The 20,971-nt window shown below is 37.7% G+C and overlaps 1 long non-coding RNA gene across 1 annotated transcript; it reads right to left on the reverse strand.

The window, feature by feature from the left end:
- Positions 1-1,944: 1,944 nt before the first annotated feature.
- On the reverse strand, positions 1,945-19,152 carry LOC132709377 (uncharacterized). Its single transcript, XR_009620348.2, has 3 exons — positions 19,042-19,152; positions 9,612-9,728; positions 1,945-2,140 (listed from the first exon to the last, which is right to left on the reverse strand). It is a non-coding gene; the product is annotated as an uncharacterized LOC132709377 (long non-coding RNA).
- Between the last annotated feature and the right edge of the window lie 1,819 nt (positions 19,153-20,971).

Here is a 20,971-nt window from a genome sequence, read left to right on the forward strand (position 1 = left end):
CACATTTGTCCATCACTCTGAAACCTTTTCAGTCTGAAAAAAACATCTGACATTGGAATTGGGAATTTCCTGAAGTGTAGGAAGACAAGGAGGATGCAGACCTCCAGAGACATAACTGTGCATTGCAAGGTAGAACCTTCACCTGCACCACTTCTCACCTTTTCAAAGCATTGGAGCAGCAAATGCACAGGAATAGAAGATCCTTCTGCCAAGATTGCTACCAAAATCAAGTAGCACTGGGTCTTCTCTGCATGTTCAGAAGACCATAAATATGACCCTCGAAGTGTACGCATTATTTTCAAGCAGTGGATTCTGCAGAAAACTTCACAAAGTACACTTCTGAATGATTTACATATTTACATATTCTTATTTAAGGAGGTGAACACTCCACCTTATTCATTAAAAGTCCATAAAAATTGTCTTTTTCTTTGAAAGAGATCACCCCATGTATAATGTTCTATAATATATACTTTCTGAGCAATCCTCTAACCCTAACCTCGAAGTTCCAGAATAGAATAGAATAGAATAGAATAGAATAGAATAGAATAGAATAGAATAGAATAGAATAGAATAGAATAGAATAGAATAGAATAGAATAGAATAGAATAGAATAGAATAGAATTCTTTATTGGCCAAGTGTGATTGGACACACAAGGAATTTGTCTTGGTGCATACTCTCTCGGTGTACTTAAAAAGAAATGATACATTTGTCAAGAATCATAAGGTACAACACTTAATGATAGTCATAGGGAAATAATCAATATAAATCGTAAGGATACCAGCAAAAAGGTTATACAGTCATAAGTGGGAAGAGATGGCTGATAGGAACGATGAGAAGATTAATAGTAATGCAGACTTAGTAACTAGTTTGACAGTGTTGAGGGAATTATTTGTTTAGCAGAATGATGGCGTTCAGGAAAAAACTGTTCTTGTGTCTAGTTGTTCTGGTGTGCAGTGCTCTATAGCATCGTTTTGAGGGTAGGAGTTGAAACAGTTTATGTCCAGGATGCGAGGGATCTGTAAATATTTTCACAGCCCTCTTTTTGACTCATGCAGTATACAGGTCCTCAATGGAAGGCAGGTTGGTAGTAATTATTTTTTCTGCAATTCTAATTATCCTCTGAAGTCAGCGTCTATCTTGTTGGGTTGCAGAAGGTTACAGTTTTAGAGGTGCAGATGACAGACTCAATAATTCCTCTGTAGAACTGTATCAGCAGCTCCTTGGGCAGTTTGAGCTTTCTGAGTTGGCACAGAAAGAACATTCTTTGTTGTACTTTTTTTATGATGTTTTTGATGTTGGCTGTCCATTTTAGGTCATGAGATATGGTAGAACCTAGAAATTTGAAGGTCTCTACTGTTGATATGGGTTATCTAGTATTGTAAGAGGTGGTAGTATAGGAGGATTTCTCCTAAAGTCCACCATCATTTCTACAGTTTTGTAGAACAAAACCAATATGTGAAAGAGATCATATGCCACACCTCAATCCTTTCTTGTAAGTTTAATTTTGTGCTTTTACAATGTTCACTGTGGTGCTTCTTACTGATGAAGTGATATCACTGTTGAAGTGATATCGTTAGACTACACCAGTCTCCTTCTAACTAAAATAAGCATTCCAAGAAATGTGACAAGTTCACTTTTGCAAAGCTATCATGTGCTTTTCATCACTTGCTAATGGGTACATGAAACAATGAAGATGGATGTGTGTGTGTGGTGGTACCCTTTATATTTTATATAAAATCAAGATCATCACTCCCACGTTGTGAATTCTTGATGTAAGTACAATGAACTTATTATTGGCTTAATTAATGCATTGTTCATTGACTAACACTCATGGAATTGAAAGCATCTTCATAATTGCCAAAGAAAGGGAGGCAGAGGAAGAAACAGAATTATATACAAAAAGAAGCCCACACATATTCTGCTAATGAATATTGCTTCATAGCTTTATTGTTTTTGCAGGCAAGCACCAGCATCAGACATTGAAAAGGTCACTGTAGGTTGTAAACAACCAGATTCTCTTCCCACAAACTCCGTATGTCTTCACCCTTAGTTGACACAGAAATAAACATATCCATTTATAATGCTGTATGCATCCATTATCAAGTGATGGCAAATCAAGTAGTTTTTCCAAAGTAAATTCTGTTAAATAAAAACAAATATTGGAGTTACACAATGCATCTGCATCTTATGCATGTTTACCAAGATTTGAACCACATTCATTTAATTAGACAAATCATTTTGTAATATTTTATTCTGCTAGAAGTTGAACTTGCTAACACTAGGATTTGTTGTTGTTGTTGTTCTCAAGAAAATTCATTTGCTAAAACAGCTTTTTCTTCAATTTAATGAAGGACTTCCCTAAATAAGCAAGGCTAAAACATACCAATGCAGTATCAACTGGTATGTAATAATTCCAGGATTTGTATTTTTAATTATTACTTGTATCCAATTTTCAGTTCTCCAAGTCTTAAAAGCAGCAGCAGAAAGATACATATCTTAATTAATTTCCTTAATGAAAGGTTTCTACCTTCCTAAACCATCAATCATTTTGCCTGAGGACAATTAAGCTATCTGGAATTTATTCCATACCTTGGAAGTGAAGGGAAAAGTGATGAACATTTCTAGAATGACTAGCAAAAATATTCGAAGTGTGAATCCACTGCTACTAACCCTCCAGCTTTCTTGGCAAAATTTCAGAATGATTTCCCATTGCCATTTTCCTAGAACTGAGAGAGACTGACTAACCAAGGTCACCCAGCTAGCTTTGTGCCTAAGATGAGACTAGAACTCACAGTCTCCTGGTTTCTATCCTGGTGTCTTAACCACTACACCAGAGCCTCTCAGCACTTATGAATGAAGATTAATGTCTTTTCACTGAGGGGCACTGTTGTTAGGCTATGCTTAGGGCAACAGCTGGCATTAATCTGACTCTGTAGACAATTCCTAATCTCAAATCATTTTCTTCTGCCTTTTTCCCAGATACACAGAGCTCTTACGCCATGGTGCTGCTTCTCCTAAATTGTGGTATAAAACCTGCTTCATAATCCTCACTCATGAAATTCAGATCAGAAGTGCTCACATAAATACCCAAAATATTTTAACACCCTCCCCCAGTAAAAAAAACTGGGGGAGGGCCCCCACATTGTTCCTTTCTAAACACAGAAGAAATCTTTTTATTTGGTCAGAACATGCCAGTCATTAATGGTCCTTCTAATCTGCTGCTATAGATCTGTAAGAAGATAAACTTCAAAAACATGGCCTCTGTCTGATTTTGCTTTTTTTCATCAAAAACATAGGACAAAGTTAGTCTCTAAGTAATAGAGTGATAGAAAAGAATTTCACAGAAAGAGTAGGACTATTTCCATTGACTTTATTCTCCACCCCACCCCGCCTGATTCTAACTGTTCTCTTTTATTTATTTTTCCAGTGTCTAATCATCTTTCTTGCTTGATGTTACAGCTGTGTGTATATACAATAACAAAGTGTCTTGGGTCCTACACAGAATTAAATAACTCAAGGCAGGAGATAGCACATTGTATAAATTATAGAAAACAAGGGTCTGGAGTTGTTCCACGGTGAATAAATTAAAGAAAAATAACAGCAGGAGAGAGAGGCAAGCTCTCACATAAAAGATAGAGATTTTGAGGAGAAATGGCTAGTCAATGAGGCAGAAAGATGCAAGAACGAAGAAGGCGTAAAATAAGAAAATCATTTCTCTAAAGACAACTGATGACAGTTGAAAATAATGCACTGAAAGTGAATATTTTACATTAGTTAAATCTATAGCCCATCAGATTTAAACAAGACAGATAAGTTATTAATGTCTATCTTTGAGTATATTCTTTAAAAGCATATTTTATTTCAAAGAATGCATCTATCCTATTTCAAAGAAGACATCCATCCAATTTTTAAAACATACTTTTTGATATGGAAATGGGTTGGCCCACATTATGTTACAAAAACATGTAATAAACTCTTGTGCAGGATTCATGCTGTGACGAATTAGAAATGACTACAGCCTTGAACAGTTTCCTCAACCTGCTGTGTCCCACATATGTTGATCACAATAGCTCCTATATTTCCCAAGCAGTAGCCTATTGATAAGGACATGGGTCTAAAATCCATTACTTCTGGGAGGCCACAGATTAATTCATTGTTTAATTGGAAACAATGGAAAAAAGAATACGAAACAATAGAAAAAAGAATAAGACTCTGTTATATGCTGTTACCCTGACTTTTGCTTTCTACCTCCACAATCCATAATTTATGTTTCTATAATTCAGCAGAAAGGGACTCTCCAAACTTTTTGCACATTGCTATCTTTTATTGAATGTGGGAAGAGGTAAATTTAGGCTTAGAAAGAACAGCGAAGATTGCACAAGCCTTCCCGTGAAAGTTCAAGAGTCTTGGAGTGAAAAACAGGATAGATTATTTTAAAATGATATTATTTACTACTTGTATGTACTTGGTTAGTGGGGACACAATATTGAGTTAACAATTGTTCATTCTTAGGTAGGTTGTCATCTGAGATCAATGGTTTCAGTCCTTTAGTTATGAAAGCCTTTGCAAAATGGACTTTTGCCGGGCCATATCTATTTTTCATATTGTAGTCTTCCATTACTTAGGCATAAATGGACTTTGATTCTGAATCAGTAGGGCCATTGCTGTCAATTCACACACTGGGAAGGACTCTAAATAAAGAACTACACTGCATTCTTCCTACTATTATCACCTTCTCTGTGTCCTAACTTGTGGGGAGATGTGGAGAAGGGTTATCCCCATCTAAAATGCTGTCAACATTTGCCAACACAACAAAATGTGACCTTGCAAGTTCTGTGTTTCTTTGTCTGTTTGACAGTCTGTCTTTCTTTTCTCTTATCTGCAGCAGCTTCAGTCAAATAATGAATAAGTTAAAGTCCAAATGTTTTGTTGTTGATGTTCAATGTGGCTTTGTTTTCTTTGTTTCTTCAGACATAATGCTTCTGTCTTGGTTTGTATTTGCAAGTGCATATATGTTAATGGTTTGGACATTTTGACTAATTGTGGCTTATCCAGTGAGTAGTAAAAGCCAGAACTCTTTTGGGTCTTCATCTTAATTTTTGTCTTGAGATCTTTCCATTCAAAGGAAATTGCATTGCCCCTGATGAAACATGAGCAAATCAATAGCCATTTTCAGACTCTGTTGTATTAGTTAACAAGATACTTTATTAAATTAGAACTACTTGTAACAGAATTGTCTTCTGTCTTCTAAATTTTAGAACGATTGTTTTCAAATTAAAATAGAACATTTTTTCCTTCCTAAACACAATGGAAAAGCTTTATTACTACTAATTCTATTTAGCAATCCTGATGACTCTGCAAAGATGTTTTTTAAGTATAATCCTGCTGTTTAGTTGTTTAGTAAGTAAGTGACATAGTAGAAATTGGTTAACCTTTGGAGAACAGATTTCAGTTAGGGGTGCCCCCAAACTTTGCAGTGTGGTTCACAATAGCTTCCATGATTTTGATATCAAACATATGAATAATTTCATATTTCTATGATATTACAATATTTTGAGATTTAGGACTATGCAAAAATAAATTTTAGTTAAGATAAAGCATAATTTTTCAATTCAAAACTGTCATTACTACCATTCAATGTAATGGTGCAAATTCTTCAAATTCCAAAAGTTAAGTGAAAATCCAAGTCAGCTATATTAAAAAATATTCAACCTATCTTCACCTAAGCATCATATTAATTCTCACTGGGTAATGAGAATTTTCCCCTTAATCTGAAAGGAGATCTCAGATTGACACCCTTGCATTCCCAGGGAATGCTACTTAATACCTCATATTTCTTGCTAATAAGGGCTGCTGTCTGTGGGCTTTTTTAATATGAGTATAAATTCTGTAGGAAGCGTTACCAAATCAATATTCTTTTCTGAACAGCCTTTCATATTTATAGCTACTAAGTTTTAACATATGCTGTTCCTTATACATTTCTTTCCCCCTCCCCCAAAACCCATGAATTTGTGCAGGTGTTTTGGATGGAAAAATATGAATGGGAGCAGATAGTAGATAAAAATGTCATTCATGCTTTAAAAACAAAATTACAGTATATAGAAAATGCATAATTTTTGTCTAATCCGTGACAGATTTCTTTTATAGATTGTCAGCAACATCATAGTTACTATTTATGGGAGACTGAATTCTTTCATCAGTTACAATAGCAGATTTCAAAGCTAGCTTCTGGTATAATAGACACCTTGGGAGCTATCTACGAATGAAGTCCCTCTAAGGGCATAACTACACAGTATTTGGCAAAAAGAAATGCCATTTTATTACCCCAGTGTATATTTAGCTCAATTGTCAATTTTTTAAAAAGAACACATCAAATTATAACTCAAACATTTGCCTGTGCGGTTTGAAAGTATTACAGGAATTTGCCCTCTAAGTATACATGCTTAGTACATCTTGTTCCCCATATGCTGTCTGTGATCTCTGCATTTGTGCTTGTGTTCTTATACAACCTAGAAATCAGTGTTACACTCTGATAGAACTGTATACCATAAAACAAATTATTTATGCATTCGTACTTATGCAGGTACTGCTCTTCAGATTTCTCAGAGAGACCAAGGGACATTGTGGATGTTTCTTGTATATTCTGAACAAAATTGCAAGATCTCATGTAGATCTCATACAAATTCTCAGTGAAGGTCAGAGAACTCCAGATATCTCTTACCTTTAGCCTATGGCTGAATGGCTGAACACTAGAGGTTGTATCCCTGCTTTCTAGCAAGTTACTAGTGAAATGCATGGAAAACAACATTGAGCTTCTGTCACTATCTCTCACTTAATTTCATATATTTTTCAGGAGAAACTATAAATTTAAAACATACCCCTGACTGGGTATGTCCAGACGGGATGACTGAGGCAGGTCTTGAGAGTGTTATCTGGGGGGAGTTTGATCCTGTGGCTCCCGAGGACATGGACAGGGTCCTGGGACGGCTGAACGCGACCACATGTTTATTGGACCCGTGTCCCTCCTGGTTGGTACTGGCTTCCCGGGAGGTGACACGAGGCTGGCTCCAGAAGATTGTTAACGCTTCTTTGAGTGAGGGGGTCCTGCCGGCCGCTTTGAAAGAAGTGGTGGTGAGGCCCCTCCTCAAGAAGCCTTCTCTGGATCCGGCTGTTTTGGCTAACTATCGTCCAGTCTCCAACCTTCGCTTCATTGCGAAGGTTGTTGAGAGTGTGGTGGCGCAACAGCTTCCCCGGTACCTGGATGAAGCTGTCTATCTAGACCCGCTCCAGTCCGGCTTCCGGCCTGGGCACAGCACGGAAACGGCATTGGTCGCATTGGTGGATGATCTCTGGAGGGCCCGGGATAGGGGTTGCTCCTCTATCCTGGTCCTGTTAGACCTCTCAGCGGCTTTTGATACCATCGACCATGGTATCATGTTGCACCGGTTGGCGGGGTTGGGGGTGGGAGGCACCGTTTTGCGGTGGTTCTCCTCCTACCTCTCTGACCGGTCGCAATCTGTGTTGACAGGGGGGCAGCGGTCGACCCCGAGGCACCTTGCTTGTGGGGTGCCACAAGGGTCGGTCCTCTCGCCCCTTCTGTTCAACATTTATGTAAAGCCGCTGGGTGAGATCATCCGTGGCTTCGGGGTGGAGTTCCATCAGTACGCTGATGACACCCAGCTGTACATCTCCACCCCAGGCCACCCCAATGATGCCCTTAAAGTGATGTCCCAGTGCCTGGAGGCCGTGCGGGCCTGGATGGGGAGAAACAGGCTCCAACTCAACCCCTCCAAGACCGAGTGGCTGTGGCTTCCGGCGTCCCGATATAGCCAGCTGACGCCATCGCTGGCTATTGGAGGCGAATCACTCGCCCCCACGGAGAGGGCTCGTAACTTGGGCGTCCTCCTGGACGCACGGCTGTCGTTAGAAGATCATTTGGCGGCCGTGGCCAGGGGGGCTTTTTATCAGGTTCGCCTGATACGCCAGTTGCGCCCCTTTCTAGATCGGGACTCCCTACGCACAGTCACTCAGGCACTCGTCACTTCCCGCCTGGACTACTGCAATGCTCTCTACATGGGGCTCCCCCTGGGGTGCACCCGGAGGCTCCAGCTGGTCCAGAATGCGGCCGCGCGGGGGATTTTGGGGGCGACGAGGTGCTCCCACGTGACACCTCTCCTGCGCGAGCTGCACTGGCTCCCGGTGGTCTTCCGGGTGCGCTTCAAGGTGTTGGTGACCACCTTTAAAGCGCTCCATGGCTTAGGGCCGGGGTACTTACGAGACCGCCTTCTGCCACCAATAGCCTCCCACCGGCCAGTACGCTCCCACAGAGTGGGCCTCCTCAGGGTGCCGTCCGCCAGACAATGTCGGCTGGCGACCCCCAGGGGGAGAGCCTTCTCTGTGGCGGCGCCCGCCCTCTGGAACAACCTCCCCCCAGAGCTACGTACAATAACAGACCTCCGGATTTTTCGTCGGGCCCTGAAAACCCATTTATTCCAACTAGCTGGGCTGGCTTGAGTCAAATTTTAAATGGATTTTAAATTGGAATGTTTTAATTACGGCCAAAATTATTTAATTATTTTAAACAGTTTTTTAGATTTTGTATGTTTGTATGTATGTCTTGTTTTTATTTTGGCTGTTCACCGCCCTGAGTCCTACATTGGAGAAGGGCGGTATAGAAATTTAAACAAATAAATAAATAAATAAATGTGATTGTTGAAACACTCTCCAAGAGTCTTAAGTGAAAACTTGGAGCTACATGGTCTATAAATCTGATAATTTCTAGTATATTAAACATTGCATAGTTTTTAAAAATTTAACAGAATTATTACCTAGCTTTCATACAGAAGATTCCCATTTAAATCTGCTAATACTCTATATTTTTAACTAAGATTGGTTTTACAAACAACACTGAAATAAATGGTAAACATGCCTTTTTTATCTGTGTGTGTGAAGTAGAACAGGGGATCCTTATTTCTGAACTATAAGCACTAGCACTCCTCATGTATTGCTGAACTATAAGCACTACCATTCATGAAATTGGTTGTTTGGATGAGAACTATCACGTATTAGGTATATTCGTTGTCTTAGTTGACTATTTTAAAAACAAAAATGAAATAGTTTACTTTTAATGAGAGAAAGATGGTTAAAAAATTATTATTAAATAGTGTTTTGTCCTTATCTTCTACTGCTTTGGCAATATTTCTTTTTTTAAAAGAATGGTTGTCAAAGATGTTTTTTCCTTTAAAAAATGTTTTTGCTTGAGGATTACTGGATCTTAAAATCTTTATTAACAAGTTGAGATATATTGCATATGGAAAAACAAGACAAAAACAAGTAATGAATCAGAAATGATTCATGGAGTGATTATACAACATATCCGATAATTTTAGAATCAGTGTTGTGGTAATTGTATTAAATTAATCTAACAATCTATGTAATAATATATATATTATAATATATGTGTACATCCTGCAACAATACCTCTAAACCATAAAACATTAACATCTGCCTCTGCCAAGTCATTCTGAAGGACTGAGTAGGTGGGCATATTGCCAAATCCGGTCTGAACATCTGGCTGACTGTGTGACAAACTATAGTAAACTATGATTACCTGGAACAGCTTACATTCTGCAACGATATCTGTGACACCGTCCAACATCGACATCTGCCTATCCCAGGTCCTTGGAAAGGATTTGCTAGGCAGACAAAAATGCCAAATCCAGGCTGACTGTGTGCGACAAATTATAATAAAATATGATAATTACAGTACATTGCTGACTCTATGTACATTTTGACCTCTTTCAAAATTCTTAATAAAATAAAGTACTAAATAAGAGGCCTTTTTTAAAATGTCCACAGAAGGGCCGGCTGATCTCTGTGGGTGAATTATTTTTCATGCTTTTTCCAAAGCAAAATATATGATTTGTATGTTTCATTAAAAGTAAAATCAATGAGTTCACAGAAAATTGTGGAAGTCACCATTATCAAGAGAGGTTAAAATTGTACTACTCAGCCTTCAAATTAGTGAAGATAATGATTAAATGTGATTTTTCCCCCTATGATCGTACAACACATATGAGAGTGTTCCGAAAAATGCATTGTCTTGCTATTTTTTGAGCTGCACAAGTACAAGGTTATTCCTAGGAGACAGATTGGTCTTGTATTGGCAGGTAATGGCTTTAGTTGAATTGCAGTGAAGAAGACAGCTTAAGGACACCTCTTGCAAGCAGACATGATAAGTGAGACAAAAGCAGATATTTAGCCCAAATAATTCTAAGAGGCTTTTTTTTTTTCCTGGACAGATGCTAAAAATTCTACTAAGACCAAATAATCTTAGATGAATGGGAGACAGCATTGCTTCCATGTTATACACCCGTGATGGCGAACCTATGGCACACGTGCCAGAAGTGACACACAGAGCCCTCTCTGTGGGCACAGGCACCGTCGTTTCCGGTGCTCCGGCATGTGTGAAAACCAGCTGGCTGGCACACATGTGCACGCCAGAAACCCAAAGACCAGGCGGCAGGGGCACGCATGCTCACCGGTCATCTGGTCTTTGGGTTTCCGGCGCTCCAGTGTGCGCATGTGTTCCGGTTTGGGCACTCAGTGCCGGAAAGGTTCACCATCACTGTTATACACTGTTTTACACTATTTATTTGTTTATTTATCTACTCAATTATAACATTGTTGGTCTATAGTTATTCCACATAGTTTCAAAACAGCAAATTCAGTTACTATTTTGATTGCACAAAGTATTCCTTGATATTATTTTCATCAAAGGAAAAAATATAATTCATTGGCTGTTTTTCTAAAGTGGGAAAATACAGCAAAAAAAAAAAAAGTTCTCCTGAGTCAAAGTGGTGTCTTTGACTCAGGAGTAATGGCCCAATTGACCTGTTTGATAATAGGTAAAACAACTATTTTTTATAAAAGACTGGAATGTTTTGTGAATTTTTTTGTTGAAAATGAAAAAAGTGCTGATCTATGGATTTGATGATTGAAAAAAGGATTAAATAAAGAATTGAAGGGTTTTTTGTTGTGTTTCAGGGGGAGGAAGCATGAGTTTGTTTATAACTGCTGCAAAGCAAAACTGTTTTGCAAAGCAAAACTGTTGTAGCAGCTGATTTCTTTTTTTTTATTCTTGTTTCTTTGGTTAGCTTTTTCTTTTGTTCTTCGTACTTTCTTTTTTCTCATTTTCTTATTTCTTTTCTTCTTTCTTTATGTCATTTCTTACATTTACCGGTATATGTTTATGTTGTTGTTCATTATATTTACATTTGTATGTAAAAACTTTCAATCACAACTCTATTAAAACTAGCTGGATGCCATGCTTCATTACGAGACTATATACTCGAGCTTGATAAATTGATACTTATAGCCTGAAAATTAATGTAGAATGTGTAACTCCATAGTATCAGAGTGTGTTAATATAATGCAACTGACAGATGGAACAGAGGGGGAGGGGGAGTAGAATGTTCCAGCCCGCAGCATCCATTGGTATTCATCTGGCTAGCATCCTGTCAGTGTGTGAGAGAGTTGAGGGGTGTTTGGAAACTCAAACAGTATAGGTTGTGTTAGCAAGAAGGAGACAGGAAGGACGCTGGATGTGGCTTAGCTCAATTGTTCTGTAGTAAAGTTGCTTGCTGCTGTGAAAGTAAAACTGAAAGTGAAACTCCTCTCCTCTGCTTGTGTTTTGCATTTCAAACAGATTTCTTTTCAGGTGGGGAGGGAGAGTAGAACTCCTTAGCATCAGAGGGCTGTTTTGGAAAGTGAAACAGTATTTGCTGTGTGAGCAAGAAGGAGACAGGAAGGAGCCTGGCAGTGGCTTAGCTCAAGTGTTCTGTATTAAAGCTTCTTCCTACTGTGAAAGTAAAACTGAAACTGAAACTCCTTCCTCTGCTTTTGTTTTGCATTTGGAACAGATTTCTTTTCAAGTGGGGAGGGGAAGTAGAACTCCTTAGCATCAGAGTGTGTTAATAATAATATAGGAAATACTAATGCTCTGATGGTCATTTCGAAAAATTCTTTCTTAGTGAGCACCTAGAAGCCAAGAGGAACATAAGCTGCAAATTTCAAGTTTGTAGGCTTTACAGTTCTGGAGATTTCGTGATTACAGCGTGAGTGGTTTTTGCTTTTATATATATAGATTCAGATGAAAAGAAATGGAAAATGCATTTAAAATGACTCAGTGAATTCTATAGGGGCATATCTGCATTTGTGGTTGGAGACACATGGCATAGGTAGCAAAATTCAGTTTCCCACCAATATTACAAGTGGTTCTCTTGCAGAACAAAGACTTGTATCAGTTTATGTTTCCCACTGCTTTACCTAGTCTGCTCAATGAGCAGTACAGGCTTCCTTTTTTTTTCATGAAGGCAGGATATGTCTGGCATATTCAGTTGTTTTCTTTGACTGTCCAGCTGTTGAAGTACATGGACGGGGGGGGGGTTGTACATTTTTTATTTGAAATTAAAATACTTATATATTTTTGCATAGTATCTTGGTGAGCATTAACTGGCAGTCACATAAAATGAGTTTTCTGAACTTAGCAGATTGTCTCTGTATTATCTGTGGTCATCTTTCATGCCCTCTATTTGTAACTTAGCCAGGTGTGAATAAGCATCCATAGTTTCCCCTTCTTATTGGCATGCCTGACAGAAATTGCACTGTTGTTGTCAAGTTTAAAATATTGTAAAGTATACTTGAGTTATTTCATAATATTTAGTCCTTCCTGCATTGGGCAGCATTCTAGTATAATATGACCACATCAATGGTCTTCTCAGTGATGGAATAATTTTCCTTAAGTCAACACTTAATTTATAGTGTTCATTCAATCCAATGCATCCATATACTGGTATATCTCAAAACAGAAAATTGTGGAAGAACTATTTTGCAAGAATTATGCACTCTGCCAATACTAGGCATAAAATGGTAGCCTAACATGTGTGTTGAAGAGCAGGGAAAAAATGGAAAATGACTACTTCTACTTCCACTTTGCATGTCTTCCAGAAAAGAATGTGAAAAGATAATTCATGCTACCAGGACTCAATGAAATCTACCCTGATTTTATTACCAATGTTCAGTCTTTTAAAGATTATCCAAGAAACATGCCAACAAGTGTTTTTAATAGCAAATAGATCAGGAATGGAATATTTTGAAAATCTGATGCTCCTCCAAACCAGCTTTATCCAATCATTCTGGAACTGATATATTGGTTTGAACATTTTTATTTATCTCTACTTGATGCAAAATTATTCAAATTTACCATGCAAATGTTAAAACTCATCATAATTCAAGTTCTTTCTTTTTTCTTTCTCCTTCCTTCTTTCCTTCCTTCTTCTTCTTCACTATATCTAGTTTTTCTTTTTCTCTTTGAAAAACTATGGTCATAGTGGTCTTTTTTTAAAAAAAAATTCTACAAAGAATATTTCTATTGTTTTGTATGCTGAAAGGGTATTGTTAGAAATTTGGCATCCACAGCAACTGGTTTGGAATCTCAGCACAATTGTGCATTTAATTCTTTATATTATTACATTCATATTTTTTTTAATAATGAAAACATCTAAGTAAGTTAAATATCTTTAAATCACTGTTTCCCCTCTTATATACTTTGGGTAACATTAAATATTTCTATGTACATATATTCTGCAAATTTTATACCTGCTTGTTGTGATCTGGCTGAGCAAGTACAACTTCACTATTTCGTTCCCCTCATTTGTATAAAACAAGACAGGTACTCTGTTATCCCTAAAGCAGACACCACTTATCTGTCACTTGCAGAACTTGCTTAATGCATGTGTCAAGCCTCCCAAGAATACTGTCCTGGTGATAGAAATATAATGGGTACAAATACAGATGGGTGGGCATTAAATTACATGTCTACTCTGACCTTCAGAGGTCAAAAACTCAAAGGCTGAGAATGATAGATGCGTTTTTGAAAGTCTTTCCGACATCTGCTATGGCAATTCATGGCTGGCTTTATATTCATGGGAGCTCGAAGGAAAGTCAATCCAATGTGGGTTCCTGATTTAAATGACATATCACTGTTTATGTCGCTCTAGAGCATTCTGAAATGATTTGCATTTTGGAGAGTTCAGTGCTCATGCAAGCAGTTTAAAATCTTTTTTCTAATTTGATCATACTTTAAAACAGGGATGAACATTTACTTTGGCTATTATTGAGCCACATGCTTTAGAATTCTCTAGTTTTCTTACTGGTAAAGCCAGCGTAGCATAGGAAAGAAACAAATTAACTAGGAAAACTCTGCTGTTAAAAGAAAAACACAACATCTGGGTGTCAAAATAATGAGGTTTCTTTTGTTGTTATGGCATAGGCTATTGAACAAACTGAGAAGAACAGGTATTTCATATATATCAACGGTTTAATTTGTAATGTTGGAAGAATTAAAGCACATAAAATGTCACAAGATTTGAATAAATTCCTTTGCAAAAAAAACCCCAATTCCTTGGTTTTTTTTTACAAAAACAAAATAAAACATGCAAATGAAAACAAGATATTTTCAGGCGACATGTTTGTGTCCTGGCTTAGCCTATAGCACAAATTTTGCAACAATAAGTAAATTACTTTATTGTTACCATCCAAAAGTGAAAAAATAAACAAAGGTTAAATAAAACACAAATTGGTGCAATATGTGAATCCAATTTTTCAATTCCCAGAGAATCCAGGACAGGCTTTTCTACTGTTTACTGAAGAAGGATTATGTGTCCCGAAGTTGGGAGATAAACAGATCCACAATCTTAAATAATAATTTAATTTAATTTAATTTTTGTATTAGTCCCACTTTGGGTCTCAGCTTACAACTCAAACGACAAATGTTTTTCTTGGCCTGAAAAAGATTGTGCTCCCTGTTTTCATGACAGAAAATTAATAAATCATCAGGAAAATCCATAAAGAAAAATGCCAGGAAATTGATATTTGTCTTATTTTCCCATGTAAAATTAGAGATAACGTTTGATTAATTAAGCCTTCTGCTCTATTACATGAAGATGTTTTTCCATTTCCTATTTGCTATAATAACTTCTAAAATTGTAGTAACAGTTTGCATACTTGGGGCTGAGTTAAAGTAGTAGAATAACTGCCTGAAAGGAATGCATACCTGGAAGGAGAATTTGGGAGACTTTGAAGAACATAAGGTTATTTGAGGAACAGTTTGAATTGTATACCCAATCAAGGAATGCACTGCAGGCAGACAATAAGAACAATGGCAGTGATGTACATTGTTATTTTGAATGGCTGAAATTAAAGTGATTTCTTTGAAGGTAAGAGGTGCTGGGCTAATATCAGTAGGCAGACAACCACATCTAATGAATTATATGAAATGAGATATAATCATCTTCAACGAATAAATAAAATCAGCCAACAGTTACCAAGTCTCAAAGACAATTGGTTTAAAAAACATTATGAAATTGCACACTAAGGTGTAGTTATACTTTTTAAAGAAAGGAATTTAAAAAAAAATAGGGAGATGCATTTTTGTATGAGGTTTGATAGAGGTGGAGAACATTTTTCTAGAGAAAAGTTTTTTCTAGAGAAATAACACACATCAGCTCAGGAAAGATAGAAGGTGCATAAAGCTAAATGTCACAAATGCAGTTTACAAGCACAGTAAAATGGCAAAGCCCATAAAATCTGAAACTAAAAGCCCAATGCCTCAATTATTATCTAATCAAATGGAGTGTTGTTTGTAATGACTGGGGTCCCTGAGTTAGATCGCAAACATAACAACTCTGGAAAGAGAATTCCTAAAGTAGCATTAGAAACCATTTGGTTTGGGAAAGGCTAATTTTTATAGACATACATACTCATTTTTGTGCTGTAACCATTATATCAGTGGTGGGTTCTACTTGCCTTTACTACCGGTTCGCAATGGGGCCGTGCGCGCGCCCTCGCTTCGCTCGCACGCAAGTGCAGAACCGGTACAAACTGGGGGCAACCCACCACTGCATTGCATTTAGCCTATACAAAGAAATGTCCAAACATTTGATCACAGATCTTGTATTATCATGTACGATTTGATTCTGACACCTGTTATGTAGTTCCAAAATGTAGTGCTTCGACAGGATACCAACACATTTATTTGATACTGGAGGCATACAATTGTGCTTGCGATTTATTGCCCTTTTTAAGTTTAGGCCTATCGTATCAGAGCTGTCTGGAGATGCTGCATGGTTTGAGAATTTATATTACTATTTGAAATTTATTAGGCTCATTTAATTTCATTTTTTCCTCCCAGATTGTTCCATAGATAAGGAAAATGGAATAAATATGTATCTTATATTCTTTGGGAGAAGAGAAAGAAGCACCAATTAAAATGCCCCATTCTATTCCCCTCCTCCTGTTGAATAACCATTTTAAAGTATATCACTCTATAAGCTTTCCATACTTAGGCATGCAGAATGTAAACCTAAAAATGCAAAAATTATCCATACCAATCCTCGGTTATACAATGTTACACAGATAAATCAAGCAGGCAGAAACCATTAGTCAAAAACACATTTAACTTAAATTAAATTTACTTTGTGTTGGGTGATTGTATGCAAGGTTTATTGTAGCTGAATAATTTATCAGCTCCTGATTTGCTTGAAATACAAAACAATAACAACCCGAGAAAGAAGTCTTCCTAGAATAAAGATTGTGAGATTGTCTGAATATTTTAACTGGACTATTACAATCTACCTTTAGATACACAAGGAACCTGAATGCAGTTGACATGGCACTATATTATAGATTGCTGGCAGATAGAATGGAAATTGGGATCATTTGGTGTATCTCTAGGTCAGGGGTGTCGTCAAGGTGATGTATCGGGACTTCCTCCCCCTTTGCTAAACTGGGCATGGCCATGGCCAATGCGTGATGCATCTGGCCCGCAGGCCATAAGTTTGACAGCCCTGCTCTAGGTGATATTTAATGAATCAGAAAATAGTTTTGAGTCTCAGTTGGCTAATGATTGCAAAAACAAATACACTTTCTTTCACTGGGAAATATTTAGAAATAAATCAGTGGATTTCTATAAGAAAAGATTTGTGAGCTGGTTGGGATATTGAGTAAAAGAGACTGAAGGGAACATATGCTTAGAGGTTGCATTTACTTTAGTATATTTTTTTGTTCATTTATTTAAAAGCTTTACCTAACTACCTGTCCCATAAATCTATTTAGCTTATAAATGACAGTAATAATAATAAGAATGTAAAAACATAAAACAATCACAGACACTACCAGTGACCCCACACATACACAAAGAACTTTACTGGCCTTCATGGTTTTTGGAAGGCTAAGTGGGTAGAGGCCTATAGGATCTCAGGAAGATATGTGTATCAAAGAGCAGGGAAACTACTGAAAGGATATGTGTATCAAAGGGCAAGGAAGCTACTGAGAAGGCATGCTTCCTAAGACATGCAATATTTAAAGGAAGAAACCTGGACTGAAACCATCCGATCATACCCAAATCCCAAAGGTGCTTTTTCAAAAGGCAACTGGACTTTCTTTGTTATCTTCTTTGAAGATATTTTGCTTCTCATCAAAGAAGCATCTTCAGAACTGAACTGAACTGAACTTCTTGGAAGCAAACTGTCTTCAAGGAAAAACAAACAAAGTCCAGTTGCCCTTTGAAAAAGCATCTTTGGGACAACCATGATCTGGATGACTGAGAATCTCCATAGACCTAAGTAGAATGGGCAAATATCCCCAGGGAGAGGCAGTTCTACAACCAAGATGTGTGTATCCAGGCATAAAGAACTTCTAAAAGCAAAGCACCTCTTCAGCATACATCTTCAAAAATAAAGGTGTTGTGAGCAAAGCAGAAGGACAATCTACAGTACAATGTTCCTTCCCTTGATATAAATTTATTGGAAATAGAACTCTGGTGGATTAGATCCAGTTCATTAAAAAGGGCTGATGGTGAAGCCATTGTGAGATACATGGTTATTAAAAAGTAAATAATAAAACCTAGGATTGATGTAGGTAGAGAACTTGCAGTAAGATCAGAATGATAGTGTATTGTCATGGCATGGCTCAATTATGCCTTATGTACTTGTGTGTGATGTTATGATGCAAGGACAAAAGGAATTGTGTGGTCACCACAACATGATGATGCACATACTGTACAGTAATTTGCCCTGTCTTCCCCCACTCCCCTGACTCTGATGTGGTGAGTTGTGATTGATTGTAAAATGTTTGAAGTAGGCTGCCTCTCATTTCTCTTTTACACAAAGCAGAGAAGAAATGAGATAAAAAGGTGTATAAGAGAGAAGAGAGTAGGAAACGGAATGTCAGAAAATGAAAGAAGAGAGGAAAGGTTTTACTTTATGTGGCAGCATTATCCTGGATAGTGGTGTTTATTTAATAGTTTTATTATCCATCTCAATCTGTAGATTCTGGGCAGCATACAACAGAGGAAAAACGCAAAGACACGCAATCTATACAGAGGTTTGATCTGTTTGTAAGATAGATGTTTTTATTTGCTTTCTTCCCGTATTCTTTATGTTATTTAACAGTCTTACAATTCAATCCACTTCCCCCCCCCCCAAAAAAACCCTCTGTAGCTATTGGGCAAATAAAACGTGTAAATAAGCAATAAAATAAATACAAACCAAAGAAACTAGGGATCAGAAGCCAAAAATAAATCATGGCTTCAGATTTTATTAGATCACTCTAAACAAATCACAGGAAGAACATCTGTTGTTTGTGTAGACACTCTGGTTGGTAGAGGAAGCCAAATGGGAGTGATAGAGCCATAGTGTATCAGAGCGCTATCATTTTTGACTGATGATTTGATGATTTTGATCATCTCATTTCTTCAGTACACTGGTTTGCTATGTGCAAGCAGTCACTGTGGAGCAGACTCCAGAGATTCTGAGACGGTAACTTTTGTGACAGTTGCTCTGTTTTATGAAGTTTCCAGTTAAAAAGTTGCATCATATAGTAGATTTGCCTTATATATTACTGTAAACCAGATTTCCTTCCTTTACAAAATTCATGAAAAGTTTTTGTTATTATTTTAGGCAGGGGTGGTATTCACTTACCTTCGATACCAGTTCGCAAATGTGTCACATCTGCACATGCGCAGGGCCTTCAGTGCATGCACAGAGTGCAAAAAACTTGCATTAATGGGATGTGATGATGTCTGGGTGGGTGGGCGGAACCTCCCACTACTGGTTTGCCCGAACCAGATAGATGTCACCACTGATTTTAGGGAAATTTTTCATTGGAGTGAAAGAGTCTATATTTGTAACATCATTTGCTACTGATTTACTTATTATTTATTTACTTGGTGTTTATTCTAGCTAGATATTGTGGATTTTAGGGTAGGTCATTAACTTCTTAAGTTAAGAAGCAGTTAAGTTAACTTAGGGGCAAATGTTGTGTTACTAAAATTAAGAAGTGTTTTGTTCAGAATTAAACTTTATGTCAATAAATTTTGTCTATAGAGATTTTCAGTCATGATTGTCCCAAAGGCGTTTTTTGTTTTTCATTGAAGATGTTTTACTTCTCATCCATTTATTGACTTCATTGAATGTAAAATCCTTCCACTCTCCACTCTCCACCATTTAGTCAGAACTGAAAAAGCTTCTTGGAAGAGAACTGAAATGTCTTCAAAGAAAAACAAAGGAAGCCCAGTTGCCTTTTGAAAAAGGAAAGTCAATTTGCTTCTTCTTTTCTGAAGTGGGTATAAAGAAGCTGAGAATCTACAGGATAGGCATATTTATTCTTGTGAATATTGGGGAATGAATTCAACATGGGGTGGCTAGTACATTCCTTGGACTTATAGAAAGAGTTCTGTCTACATACTGCTTATTTGAATAGTCTTATCATGCATATGATGGGATACGATGGCTCAGTGGCTAAGATGCTGAGTTTGTCTTAGGTTGGTAGTTCAGCGGTTCGAATCCCTAGTGCCGCATAATGGGGTGAGCTCCCGTTACTTGTCCCAGCTTCTGCCAACCTAGCAGTTCATGTAAAAAACATGTAAAAATGCAAGTAGAAAAATAGGGACCACTTTTGGTGGGAAGGTAACAGCATTCTGTGCACCTTTGGCGTTTAGTCATGCCGGCCCCATGACCACGGAGATGTCTTCGGACAGCACTGGCTCTTCAGCTTTGAAACGGAGATGAGCACCACCCCCTAGAGTCAGGAATGACCAGCACATATGTGCGAAGGGAACCTTTACCTTTACCTTATCATGCATATGTTTCTGTCACCATCTGTACAAAGTCATCAGCTTAATCAATGGGTTAGATCTCAGTGGTCAAAACATTTTTTTTTCCTTTTTACCAGACTCTTCTTCATCCAAGCTGTAAAGAAAAATTGGGAGAAGTAGATAATCTAATGAAAATTGTTATACTGTGAATTGGGTAAATTTGATCAATAGTACATTTGTAGACCAGCTTTTTTATTTAAAGCTGTAGTAGTCTTTGACTTAAAACAGCGGTGGGTTTCTACCAGTTTGCCCCAGTTTGGGCGAACCAGTACCAGCAGTGCCCGGAGGTCATCAAATACAATCTAAGCATGCACAGAAGCTTTTGCGCATGCACAGAAGTGGCATGCATGCAAGTGAAGTGAGCGTGCACAAGTGAACCGGTAGCAAAAGTAAGTGAAACCCACCCCTGATTTACAACCATTCATTTAATGGCAGTTTGAAGTTACAATGGCATAGAAAAAAGTGACTTATAACCATTGCAGCCTCCCTAAAAAAAGGGAAGATGATGATCATTTATTGGCTAAAAATTCATTTCTTTCCAGAGGGACTGTCCCCGCTAGTGCTGACTGACAACTTCCCCTCCCCCTGGAAACAGGTGATAGATCACAAGCTGGGCTGTTATGGGCTCTCATCGGTATTCTTTGTGTCCCTTGGCTTTGATAAAGCAAAGCAAGTGGTAGTTGATAGAATGAAGGACATGGAGTTCCAAGAAGAACTAAATAAGTTGCCTGTCCACAGTAGGGACAGAATAAAGC

The sequence above is a fragment of the Pantherophis guttatus genome, chromosome 6 (assembly GCF_059756535.1).
Source record: "Pantherophis guttatus breed Tessera chromosome 6, ASM5975653v1, whole genome shotgun sequence".
Classification (NCBI taxonomy): domain Eukaryota; kingdom Metazoa; phylum Chordata; class Lepidosauria; order Squamata; family Colubridae; genus Pantherophis; species Pantherophis guttatus.